Genomic DNA, 13,622 nt, shown 5'->3' with positions numbered 1-13,622 from the left:
CCAGTCTTCATTAGCCCATGGTTCGGAGCAAAACAGTAGGATGTTAAACCCATTTCGTTTCATTTTATTTTTGTTTCGAATGAAATGGGGATTAGGACTTTGCTTAGTTCATTTTGAGACTAACATATGTCAATTTCTATTTTTGTGGTTACTTGTACAAAGCGCGAGGCGGGGAGAATCCTATCCTCGTCGCCGTGTTTCAGCCTACATTTTTTTTTGTAATTTTAACTGCTGTGGGATCTTTTAAATGTACGTCTTGATTCAAACTCGGGACATTTTGTTGTGATCCAGTGTTCTGAGTTTACGCACTACAGATGACTTCATGGACTCCTTATCCTATCTACCATTAAAACGTCATAATATTGCTTATATGAAACAAAATGAAATGGGTTTAACGTCCTACTTTTCTGCACCAACTGGGCTAATGAAGATGTGCATACGCCATGCAGTGTGCTATTAGGGCAATTTTGCCCCTATGGCGGCTTTTCCGTTTTTTCCACATCTAATTCCAACTGCTAAGGGTTCTTTTGCGTCCACTGCAACAAGTACATGTGGTCTCGGGTTTTCGTCCTTGTCAGGTCCTCCGTCCTACACGACTGACCAGGGGAAAACCACGCTATAAAATCGTGAGCAACGTTCTCGACCACTATGTACAATGGAAGGCCTTATTAATGCGCTAGCGCCTTACTCAAGGTGACACGAAGTCTCCGATCTGTGTACCACCGACAGGGGGGGGGGGGGCGAATGGTTCGCACGTTCACGTTGTATCATAAGGTCTGTCATTGAGTCAACTGGCGTGGCTTCGATTCCCCGGTTGTATGTGACAAGAAGTAGAGCCGCCTGTCCAACCTCGTGTTTGTTTTTTTTCCTTTCACTGCTAAAGACCCATACGTGCAAGCGAATTATTGAAATAAAATTGAACCATATGTTAGTCCCGAAATGACCTCGTTTATGTCGAGTGGACGTTAAACCCCATCTCTCTAACGAAAATCTTAACTGTGCTTATACTTTAAACCGTTGAGCAATGAAGGCCCTTAGGCCTCTTAAGTAAAAACTATCCTTGATTGAATACAAGCAATATAAAAGAAAGGTTAAGAATAGTGTCGATTTAATTGGCCAACTTTGATGATGTATTGTTGCCTAGAGACGCTCACAAACGATTGGATGCCATTCATAGCGGGCTTAATTTGCATATTGGCTACGTTCGATTGGTGTACCTCTGATTGGAGTATATAGGAATGACGAGAGGTTAGCCAACACTATCTTGAATATTCCCAACACACACTGCTTTCAGATTAATCAGTTAGACCTCGTCATTACAAAAAGTACAAACAACAAAGCCTTCCGACTACTTTCACCAAATTATTTAATTAACCTGAAATATGAGTTCGGCAGTTAAATTGGTTCTTCTGTTTGTTTTGGCTCTAGTTTTACAAGTGGCTTTAACTTCACCATCATCAGAAAGAAGCAGAAATGAATATGAATTGGCAGCCAAATCACAGGTAGGAGGTTTTATATTTGTAATAGATTTTATCGGCCGGTAGTGACGAGTATTTTTCTTTTTAACTTTTTATTGACTTAGGATATTCATATCTTTAAATATAGCTTATGAAAAGTTTCGTTCAAAAACATTTTCTTCTCTTTTTGTGGAAGAGGGGGCGAATGGTTTAGATTGTACGGTTTGTCATTGAGTCAACTGGTGAGGTTTTGATTCCTCGCTTGTACGTGACAAGGAGTCGAGTCGCCTGTTCAACCTCGTAGGTTTTGTCCGGGTCCGCCGTTTCCTCCCACAGCTAAAGACCCCTACGCGCAAGCGAATTATTGAAATAAAATTGAGACATATGTTAGTCGCGAAATGATCTGGTTTGTGTCGAGTGGACTTTAAACCTTTTCCACCCGGGGAATTCACATTTTTAAATTTACTTTTTATTTGTTATAAGTTTCGCAAGACAATTTATTTTCTGCTTATCTGTAATATTCACATCTTTAAACGATATGATAGGTTTTAATCACAAGACGTTCCAAGTATATTCGCATTTTTTAACTTAAAATGTTTGGTTCTGAGAAGTTTCGTTCCCAAGATAGTTTATTGGTTTCTTCTCTTTTCTTCTACTTTTTATTTACTTAAACATACATTATGCAAGAGCTAAATCTGCCAATAGAAGATCTTTCTTTAGGCCTGAAATGTTATCTAAATTATTAATTAGATATTAACTAACTTATCCAGACCATAATCAACTCTCGATGTCATCGATAGCCTGTGACATTTACCGGATTAGAATCCGATCTGCTGCTCAACGCTCATTGATGATTTAATCAAAAAATGGATAATCGAGACGATGATTTTTATCGTACCGACTTTAGTAATGATGATCAAGGCTAGGCCTAAAATTCAATCGCTAAATTATCGGTTCAGAGTGAATCAGTTTGAGTGAATACATTAGCGTGCACGTAAAAGATCCCTTGATAGGGGGAATTCGATATAAGAGTAGGCCGTAACGGCGCTATCAGGGCAAAATTTCCCTTATAGCACACGGTATGGCGTATTCCCGTCTTCATTGGGGGGTTGGATGGCTGAATGGTTAGCACGTGCGCGCTGTACCATAAAGTCTGTCATTGAGTCAACTGGTGTGGTTTCGAATCCCCGGTTGTACGTGACAAGGAGTAGGGTCGCCTTCCAACCTCGTGGGTTTTCTCCGGGTCCTCCGGTTTCCTCCCACTGCTAAAGACCCCTACGCAAGCGAATTATTGAAATAAAATTAAACCATATGTTAGTCCCGATATGACCTAGTTTGTGTCGACTGGACCATAAACCCCATTTCTCTCTCTCTCTGTCTCCCGTCTTCATTAGTCCATTCGGAGCAGAACAGTAGGACATTAAACCCCACTTCATTTCAATTTATTTTATCTGCGGGTTTGTCTAATGGGTTTTCCTCCAAATGCGGTTATCCTGCACTTAGGATGTTGGGATGACTTCCAACAAAGTTTCTTTCCGGTACTAATTACATTGTTTTAAACTCCCACACTTCTGATCTTTTGGACTAGGTTCCCACTATCACGATTCGTGCTACGATTGAAATCATGGTTTCAATCATGAAGTAATCGTGGTGATCCTGTCAGGTCTTATCATATATTGTGGTCAGTCGTTGTTGACCGTTTCGAAACGTACCCGAACGTATCTGCACGTACCAGATCGTGCACTCAATAAGGACAATCCTAACTAACGCATTTCACGACAGTGCGAATATAGCATTAGGGACAAAAGTCGTCTTTTCATTTCCTTGTTTTAGATTGACTCCAAGCATGCAAATCATTAAGTTACATTAATAGATCCGTCTTCATCAGCCCAGTCGGTGCAGAAAATTAAGACGTTAAAATCTGTTTCATTTCATCTACATTAGTAAGTACCTGCCTGTGAAATGAAATGGGATTTAAACGTCCTACATGTCTGGTGGTCAATTGGGTAACGCGTGCGCGTTGAATCATAAAGTCTGTTATTGAGTCAAGTGGCGTGGTTTCGATTCTCCGCTTGTACGTGACAACGAGGAGGGTCGCCTGTTCAACCTCGTGGGTTTGCTCCGGGTCCTCCGGTTTCCTCCCACTGCTAAAGACCCATACGCGCAAGCGAATTGTTGAAATAAAATTGAACCATATGTTAGTCCCGAAATTACCTATTCTCTTTCTCTCTCCCTCTGACACGTCTGCACGAACCGGGATAACGATACCCGGACAGCGGAGTTTTCGCCTATTTTTCATCGAATTCCAACTCTCAAAAGATAATAAAATTGTGTTCACGTCAGCTTATACACAGGTCCTCGGAATTTTGCCCCACATGAACGACTAATTTCGGTTCCTCGCCAGACCCTCCGTCCTGCCTCACGAACATTGGGAAGCCAGGCTGAAAAAAAATCCTATATTACTTTACTCGCTAACAGCGGAATCGAACCCCGGACCACCTGGTTAGCGAGCCAGTGCCCCACTCACTAAGCCACCGTGGCTCCAAACTCTCGTTGAACCGCATGCTAGTACCTGGAATTGGCTTAAACAACGTAATCCAAATGCCAACATGTGACGAAACGGAATATTTACGTTGTCTGAAATTTAAAATCAAAATATTGAACCGTTCGGAAATGGTCGCCATACTTATTTAACGGGGTTACGTAACTTATTTCTGGAATTTCATTTTTTTAATGTATGAGTAACTTTATAATCGCCACGATCATGTATTGTTGTAACCTAGGCAAGCGTATATACGATATTATCCACGCGTGCACACTTCACAGAATATGGAAACAAAAAAAGTTTTTAATTCTTTTTTTTTTAAAGAATTTCCCAGAGCTTCAGACAGTTGACGGAATATGATAAAGGCTTGTCACGGGGTTTCGCCCTGAAAATATCTAGATTTCACTTTTAAACTAATGTTGCGTGATTGAAGGGAATCGCTGTGGCCCAGTGGGTAAAACGTCGGGTACTCAAACTGAATTTTACATGATTATGTTCTTTCGACGCATCTCTCTTTACTCCGCGGATCCCCGAGGAATCACTTTGACTTTGTGGATCCCTCTCCCCCTCCCAGATTTTTCACGAATCGCAGGTTGAAAAACAAGGGTTTTAGTGTGCCCTTTTTTCCTCTTGTTTTTTGTTGGGGTTTTTTTTTAATTATTTTTTCTTTGGGGGGGGGGGGGGTGAAAATAATATAAACTGAATAATATGCGAAAAATATTTAAAACATTCAAAGATTGGAGATATAGAGAAATGAAATGGGGTAAAAACGTCCTAATTTAATTTTCTCCACCAACTATTGAAGACATGTAATGAAATACAAACTGGATAATTTTGAATTCTTACAGTGATGGTTTAATTTAAGCTCAAGCCAACTTGTACACGATAACTCGATTTTCCGTCCAACCCGAAGGACTAGGCACCGTTCCTTGTCAGGTTACCAGACCTGCACCACTGATATGTACTTTCATGGCCAACACCGGGATCGAAACCGCGATCCACATGTTAGTGAGCCAGCGACTTACGCACTGAGCTACTGTGACGTCGGTTCCATTTCGCTCAGCAATCGGTCATTTTAAGGAGCTAAATCGCTAATATTTGGGACCTAGTAATTGACACAAATGGGTCACAACGCAGATAATAATGTATTATGAATATATATAAACTGATTTGCATTCAATCGTTTCTGTTTTACTGTAATTTCTAATTAGTTATGTTTGGCGAAATACGCCAGAAGTCTCAATCGAATGGTAATGTCTAGCGTCTGGTTGTTCCAGTCTACACGCATAGTATTTATTACGCTTGTTCCCCAGATAAAAATATGGCGTCACCGTTTGACATGACTTGTGGAATATGTCTAGCCTCATTCTTCGAGTCACTTGTTACAAATGGCGCTGAAACGCATTATGGTACACGAATTGTGTACCAATGGTAAAATGTTTATTTTGTCTTAAATATTGGACATCAGAAGCCCGTCTTTTCCCGGTAAGATCACAACATCAATTTTAATGTAAATTGACAAATAATTCGTGTTTTCAGTGTCGAAGACTTTAGATGATATTGAGTTAGAGACTTAGCTACTTTAACCAATCGGCTACTGTATAGTATTCGATTTGTGTCCTTTCATAACGTACAATTTCAATTAAGATGTCTGTGTGGTGATCCAAATGAGATATCTTTGATAGGATTACCCCGTTCCTCATATATAGTAACAATTTCCGTCTGTAATCTGCGTAATTTCAAGCTTATCTTTTTGGGATCACGTTTCCAATTTGGTAGGTGATTGTCGACATATATGAAAGATTTCAGAAAGTAGGTCTGTTAAATCGAAATAACTTTGATTGACAAGATTACCCAGTTATCAACACCCCACGCCCTTGGAATAGTCGACATGAAGTGAAATGGAGTCTAAAGGCCTACTGTTCTGCTCCGAACTTGGCTAATGAAGACGGCATACGCCATACTGTGTGCTATGAGGGAAATTGTGCCCGGACAGCGGCACTACGGCCTACTCTTATATCGAATTCCAACTGTCAAGGGATCTTTTACGTGCACGCCAATGTGTACACAAGACCTCGGTTTTTCGATCCCTCCGAACGACTAGACAGCTGTCCTTGGCAGGCCCCCCGTCCTGCATCACTGGCAAGGCGGAATCACGCTGCACCAGTGCACCGACTGGGATAATGAAGAAGGGTATACGCCATACAGTGTAGCCTACTATGGGGGGATTTTGCCCGGACAGCGGACTTTGGAATACTTAAATAAAATTAATGGTTTTTAACGTCCTAACTTTCTGGACCGACTGGGATAATAAAAACGGGCATACACCAAAACAGGAAATGAAATTGGGTTTTTAAACGTCCTACTTTTTTACACCAACTGGGCTAATGATGACGAACATACGTCATGAATACATTCTTTGTTAGCTACACATTTTTTGTTGTCAGTTCTGCAGCCGCCATCTTTGACAAGTGAGAACCAGACTTGATAATTACCGCTCCCGCCCGGATACGATATAAGTTAATCTGAGCCCTGTTTCTCGAAATCTTAACTAAAGATAAAATCCAAATTTTAGTAGATATTTCAATTTTGATTGGCTAAGCACTAAAATCAACTTAATATTATCCAATCAAATTACTAAAATTTGGATTTTATCTTAGTTAAAATTTCGTGAAACAGGTCCCAGAACGTATTTATTTTTAATTATTTGTGTGGGGATATCTTTAAAGCAGAAGAGCCTTCGACAATATAATCCAATTTTAATTTATCTATCTTTTGCGTTACAGAATGAAAAAGGAAAACATTTGACATATTTGATTAATATTATTTATGGGCCCTTGCCACTGTGCACCCGGCGATTGGTGACTCGCCCTTCTAAGAACACCCGCTCGCGACCCCACTCATTTTTTTTTTTTTTTTTTTTTTGAAACGTTCTCGTATCTAAACAGTTTTTCGCGGTGTATTTTACTTCTATGAGTATATTACTCGATTGAACGTCGTGGGAATCTTCAAATCCCTTAAAATGTGTCAATCGAGCAACCACAGGAATTCTGGACGGCCAAACATGCGCATACTGTCTCAACCAATCACCTGATTACGTCACGATTCCGCTCACACTGCATCTATTTTCAGGACCGGCAGAACTCTGGTACCGCTTTATTACAATTCCGTCAATTCGGAACGTTCCGACCCGACACTTTACCTCCCCCAAAATTCCCAGTGAAGGAGCTTTAATTATCATTGCCACCTCCTTAACCCAAACATTGTATTGACTTCTTATTGCAGAGCCGAGGTTGTAATTGTTTTCATTATACCCAAGTAATTGACATAATCGCGAATTTGTTTTGCCAGCGTATAAATTGAGACATCAATGTCGCCCTAAGTGGTTTCCATTTCTTTGAAGCACCATTGCTACCAGACGAACTGTAATAAATCAACATCATCCTGCTGATTGAGTGAAGCCCTAGTACTAGGATATGTCTGACACTATAGAACTTGGGGGATATTATGCATGATTATAATAAATAAGGAATTAGACATGCAAGAAGGAAATTACACACGAACACACAGACACAAAAACATTATCATTATGTCAATCATGTGTTTGTTATACACGTACCACGACGTTTCGGCATGTGTTTCGAACCTGATGTTTGCCGAGGAGTTCATAGGGATTTCCCGGCGTGGTTTCCCCTTGTGAGTGATGCAGGACAGGGGGACTAGCTAGGCGAAAAACCGAGGTCCCGTGTATACATTAGCATGCATCTAAAAGATCCCTTGGCAGTTGGAATTTGATATAAAAGTAAGCCATAGTGCCGCCACTGTATGGCGCAGGGGCCTATGCCCGTCTTCATTATCCCAGTCGGTGCAGAACAGTAGGACGTTAAACCCCATTTCATTTCTACTGATGACAAGACCCAGCACATTTCTACTGATGACAAGACCCAGTACAGTTCTACTGATGACAAGACCCATTGCAGCTATCCTTGTACTGCACTGAGTAATGTCATCAGTAGAACCGCTATCCGATATTTCGGCCACATCAATTGGATTTCATTTCTTGATAAATGAATAGCCACTTGAACCAAAACTTAAATACATGGAACTAAAGCAAGTACTTTTTGTTTTTAAAGAAGTCTTTTTCCCGAAAAAATTAGACGGGCAATTTTTACAGGTATTCTTAAAGAAAATGAAATCAAATTGGCGTTGCTTTATCACAATATATTACCATTCTTCGAAGTCATTTAACACACATTATGCAAGAGCTAAATCTGTCTATTGCAGTTCTTTCTTTGGGCCTGGCCTGATATTAATTAGACATTAATTAACCTATCCAGACCATAATCAACTCTAGATGGCATCGCTAGCCTGCGATGTTTAGTGGATTACGAGCCGATTTACTGCATAACTTTGCTTCACGATTTAACGATTAAATGGATAATCAAGACTATACTGTTTATCGTACTGACTTTAGTAATGATAATCGAGGCTAGGCGGAAATTTCAATCGCTTAGATCTCGGTTCATAGTGGATCAATTTGAATGAAATTTTCAGCAAATTGCCTTTACATTATCTGGTTTTTAACTATTATAGTGAGAACAGCCATCTTTTTATCTAATCTCCCATAATGCATCTTTAAATTGTTTTAATCAATCCCCGACCAGTTTTGTGTTAAAGATGCATTATCTAGTTTTTAACTATTATAGTGAGAACTGTCAACTCGTTATCGAATCTCCCATAATGTATGTTTAACTTATTAAAGAGCAAAACGCTACGTTGGTAAATTGTTACAATGGCATTTAGTAATTGAACTAGAATAAACAGGACACAATTCTTTGGAATACAATTACTGCTTATTACTGCTTCTTTAGGTACATGTAATTAAAAGGTATATCTGGTTGGTCATCATTAACCAATGATTGCTGTGTACATGTATATATTATCTTGTCATATTTTCATATTTTATCATTACTTGATAATGACTAGAGAAGCCTAGTCGAAACGTCGCTCAGTAATAAGCAGTAATTGTATTTCCGTAGAATTGTGACCTGTTTATGCCACTTATGCCGCCTTTCAATTACATGAAATGGAAATGAAATGAAATGGGGTTTAACGTCCTACTGTTTTGCTCCGAACTGGGCTAATGAAGACGGGCATACGCCATACAGTGTGCTATGAGGGAAATTTTGCCCGGACAGCGGCACAACGGCCTACTCTTATATCGAATTCCAACTGTCAAGGGATCTTTTACGTGCACGCCAATGTGTACACTGGACCTCGGTTTTTCGTCTCATCCGAATGACTAGACAGCTGTCCTTGTCAGGCCCTCCGTCCTGCATCACTGACAAGGGGAAACCACGCCGGAAAATCTGTACATGAAATGGTGTTTAACGTTCTACATTAATGCGCCAACTGGGATTATGAAGGCGGGTATACACCATCAATGGTGCTATGGCGGAGGTGTGGGGATTTTCCTAGAACAGCGGCGCTTATTTCGAATTCCAACTGTCATGGGTTCTTTTACGTGCACTACAACGTGTACATCAGGCCTCGGTTTTTCGTATTATCCAAACGACTAGACACTGTTCGTTGCCAGTCCAGTTCAAATTGCTTACAATTGTTTTTGTAAAGAAAATTAACTAGAAAATATTTTATCAGGTCAGTGCGCGAATCCAAAACATCGGTAAATAAATCACACTAAATAGACAGACAGACAGATTAAGATTTGCGTAATGAATGAACTCTTTAAACCAGAAACCAACAGACTATCTCGGTAATTCGCCTCTAGGTAGATGGTTCATTTTTTGTTATACAGACTTCCTTGGGCTATAGTCAATATAATATACTTGATCTGAAGAGTTTTTTTGTATTTGTTCTAGAAGTATTAAAATAGGGTAATATGAGGAATAACTCAAATACAACATTATGTGACGGCCAACAAGGCATTCGGCACACAGAGATCCATGTACTCCATACTTCGAGAATTAATCTCTGTCCTGAATGACCGCCATATCTAAAAAATAGTATATTGCTTTGTAATCCGGTTCTTCTCCATTTCACATCTGGCATTCACACACAGACTAAATAAACCTATTCAATTCTATTAAATAGAAGGAGAATAAAAACTTATAGTGTTTTCGACATAAATCGTCGATTTAGGACTTAAAATGTCGGTCAACTAGCTTAGTGTCTCTTCTCAAGCGGAGCTAACTGTAGACAGACAGCCTAAGTTTAGTATGTCAACAAGGTACACGACAAACCATCGCTTCCAAATGAACGAGAATGATTCCAGTCTTGGGTGACATGTTCAATATTTCACTTTCTTATCTATAGCAACCCATTAAACTCCATCTGTAGATCTAGTTTAATTAAACTGTTATGCATTTTGGCGGGAATCAGAGACATAATATCCAGTGACAGTATGTCCGGATAGGTGGTGTATTCTAAAGGTGAATCGGCGGCTAACGAAAGAAAAACAGCTTTAGACAAATTAGACATGACAGTTACTTTTAAAGCGTCACATCCGGTGACCTAGTTTATTATTAAAGGTGAACCAGTTTGCTTGGCGTGCTTGACTGAAACAAATGTAAGATGATATAATAAAGTCAGCGTCACAAACAAGTTTAGGCAGTACGATTGAATCCAAGTCCTAATTGTAAATTCGGTGCGGATGGATGACCGAATGGTTAGCACGTGCGCGCTGTACATTAAGGCCTGTCATTGAGTCAACTGGCGTGGTTTCGATTCCCTGGTTGTACGTGACATGGAGAAGGGTCGCCTGTTCAACCTCGTGGGTTCCCTCCGGGTTCTCTGGTTTCCTCCCACTGCTAAAGACCCCTGCGCGCAAGTAAATTATTGAAATAAAATTCAACCATACGTTAGTCCCGAAATTACCTAGTTTGTGTCGAGTCGACGTTAAACCACAGATTAATTAAATTTTAGTCTGCTTTATTAAATATTTCCACAACTTTCTATTTTCAGGAATTGTCACGTGAATTGGAATTAGCCAATCGATTGTTACATCGGCTTATGGACGTGGCTTACGAAACAGCAAAAGATTTTGGTGCCAAGGAAGACGATCTGAAAAACATAAAACAGAAACGAAATATTATTACGGCTTGTTATTTCCAGGCCATCACCTGTTATTAGAAGAACTCATTTTAAAAAGTGCTCATCGTGAACTTTTTTTATTTTATTCTGTTTTACTTTTACCGGGAATTGTACGATAATTGAGTTATAAAATATTCGCTCACCATAACCTTTTTTTTAATTTTACGTTGTTTTACTTTAATCTGATTAAAACACAGATCCTATTTCGTTTCGTTTTTTATAGTTCAAAATTTCGTGTTTGCTTGTCTCCACAACACTAGGATCTGGAAGAGTTGTTATATAACAGGTGTTCTAGTTGATGTGAGGAATTGGCCACAGAACTGTGAGTAAACCCCTAGAAACGTCAACGCTGATTGATTAATCAATGTCTGGCGTCATAGGGTGAAAAGCCGCTCGTATGACCCCTGACGCGACCTCCCAGTACAACTGGTCATATCTTCATGTAGTGTAGGTCATCGAAAGTATTAAAAAAAAAACGAAACGAAATATAGATCTCTATTTTAATCAGATTTGTTTTACTTATACTGAGAAGTGTACCACATTTGAATTTTGAAATATGTTAAATTTCGTTCCAGAAGCAAGCGTGGGTTAATCGGCTTATACTTTTTAAGAAAGCATTATCCGTATCCCGAACATCGAATTATTGTCTTTATATAGTTATAATTCAGAAGCAAAAACATATCTAAATTGCAATATTTCCTATTATACAATAAAGCCAACAGGGATTATTTCCGCTATTGTTTCATGTTGCAGTGATTCAACCATATATTTGATTTAATGGCAGGAGTTTTACGGTCTATAAAATTAAAGGCCTTTTATATCATTAAGCATTGACATGTTGTTTAGTGCTAATAAATCGAATATTGCTATAAATATCACAGAAACAATATGTTTATTTCTTCAAATATTGTATTGATTATGCATTTATAATAAATATGGGAATCTAGAAACGTGAGTTTCGTTCCAGATGTCAAAGTAGCGAATTGAAAGAGAGACGGAGAGAGCGAGATATGGAGTTTAACGTCCACTTGATACAAATCAGATCATTTCGAGTCTAACATATGGTACAATTTTATTTGAATAATTCACTTGCGCGTAGAGGTCTTTAGCAGTTTGGGGAAACCCTACTCATTGTCACGTACAACCCGGGGGTTCGAAACCATGCACCTGACTCAATGCAGACTATAATTTAAAAAGCCCGTGTCAGGCCACTCGCCCCCTCTTCCCGACCAACCCCCAACCCACCCTTTTTCGCGAAGGGGACTATCGGCTGAAAGGCAGCGTTCCTTGCTCTTTTGGAAAGATCCATAATATTGTCAGCAATGTATTCCCCCGTAATGTTCTGTACACTGATGGGGGCGGAGGTAATTTCATATTATTTCCAAATACAACAAGTTTTATTTATTTTCTTTTTCACGTTCACGCGATTTTATACGTATGTTTGCTGAGAAAAAAAAAACAAACCTATTACCAAAGCTTGTTACTATCCATCCCGAGCAGTAATCGATCCATGATAGGTTTTTACACGCATGGCCCAGGCTGTAATTAGGAATAGCTATGAAATTTCACGAATAATTCTAAACATCTATTAAGGCGGGTAACTGCGGTAATGATAACCCCCGTCAACCATTAGAAGTCATGATGCATGGAAAGTCTAAGATCTAAACGGTTTCTATGAATGCCAAATGGTGACGCTAATAACATAAAAATAAAACTTAGACTTGAAAACTGAGATTAATTCCATGTTGGATTCGTCTCGTGTTTACGGTAATTACCAGTTTTAGAAAGTCGAGTTTCAAAATAATTTTAGTTTGTCAGTAGAATATATCGTTTGTAACGTGAAATTAAACAGGAATTATGCAAGAGCTTAATCTGCCTATTGCAGGTCTTTCTTTGGACCTTAAATTTTATATACATTATTAATTAGACATTAATTAACATGACAAGACAAAAATCAACTCTCGATGCCATCGGATGTCTCCGATTTTGAGTAGATTAGAATGTTTCGGCCATTTAATGATTTAATTTAAAAATGGAAAAGCGCGGCTAAGACTCGAATGACCAGTACGGTTGCTACGATCAATGCACGCACACATCTTATCAAAACTACAACCATTGATAACTTCGCTCAAAATAAAATCATTTGAATGAAATTTTGAAAATATTCATTTTGCATTATCTATTTTTGAAATATTATAGCGATAACGACCAGCTCTTTATCTAAATCTTAACATCTTACTTTCCATTCTGTGCCAGTCGGTCTAATGAAGACGGGCATACGCCAGACGGCCTGACAAAGACGGTTGTCTAGTCGTTCGGATGGTAGGAAAAACCGAGGTCCCGTGTACACATTGGCGTGCACGTAAAAGATCCCTTAGCAGTTGGAAGTCGATATAAGAGTAGGCCGTAGTGCCGCTGTCCGGGCAAAATGTCCCTCATAGCACACTGTATGGCGTATGCCCGTCTTAATTAGCCCAGTTCGGAGCAGGACAGTAGGACGTTAAACCCCA

General features: G+C 39.3%; 1 long non-coding RNA gene across 1 annotated transcript; it reads left to right on the top strand.

Moving 5' to 3' along the window:
- Positions 1-1,203: 1,203 nt before the first annotated feature.
- On the top strand, positions 1,204-12,062 carry LOC130013614 (uncharacterized). The gene is made up of 2 exons (XR_008788805.1): positions 1,204-1,502; positions 10,984-12,062. It is a non-coding gene; the product is annotated as an uncharacterized LOC130013614 (long non-coding RNA).
- The last annotated feature ends 1,560 nt before the right edge of the window (positions 12,063-13,622 follow it).

Source organism: Patella vulgata, chromosome 7 (genome assembly GCF_932274485.2).
Source record: "Patella vulgata chromosome 7, xgPatVulg1.2, whole genome shotgun sequence".
In the NCBI taxonomy this organism is placed as follows: Eukaryota; Metazoa; Mollusca; class Gastropoda; family Patellidae; genus Patella; species Patella vulgata.
Note: the sequence above shows the minus strand (reverse complement) of the source record. Positions and strands in the feature narration are given on the sequence as shown.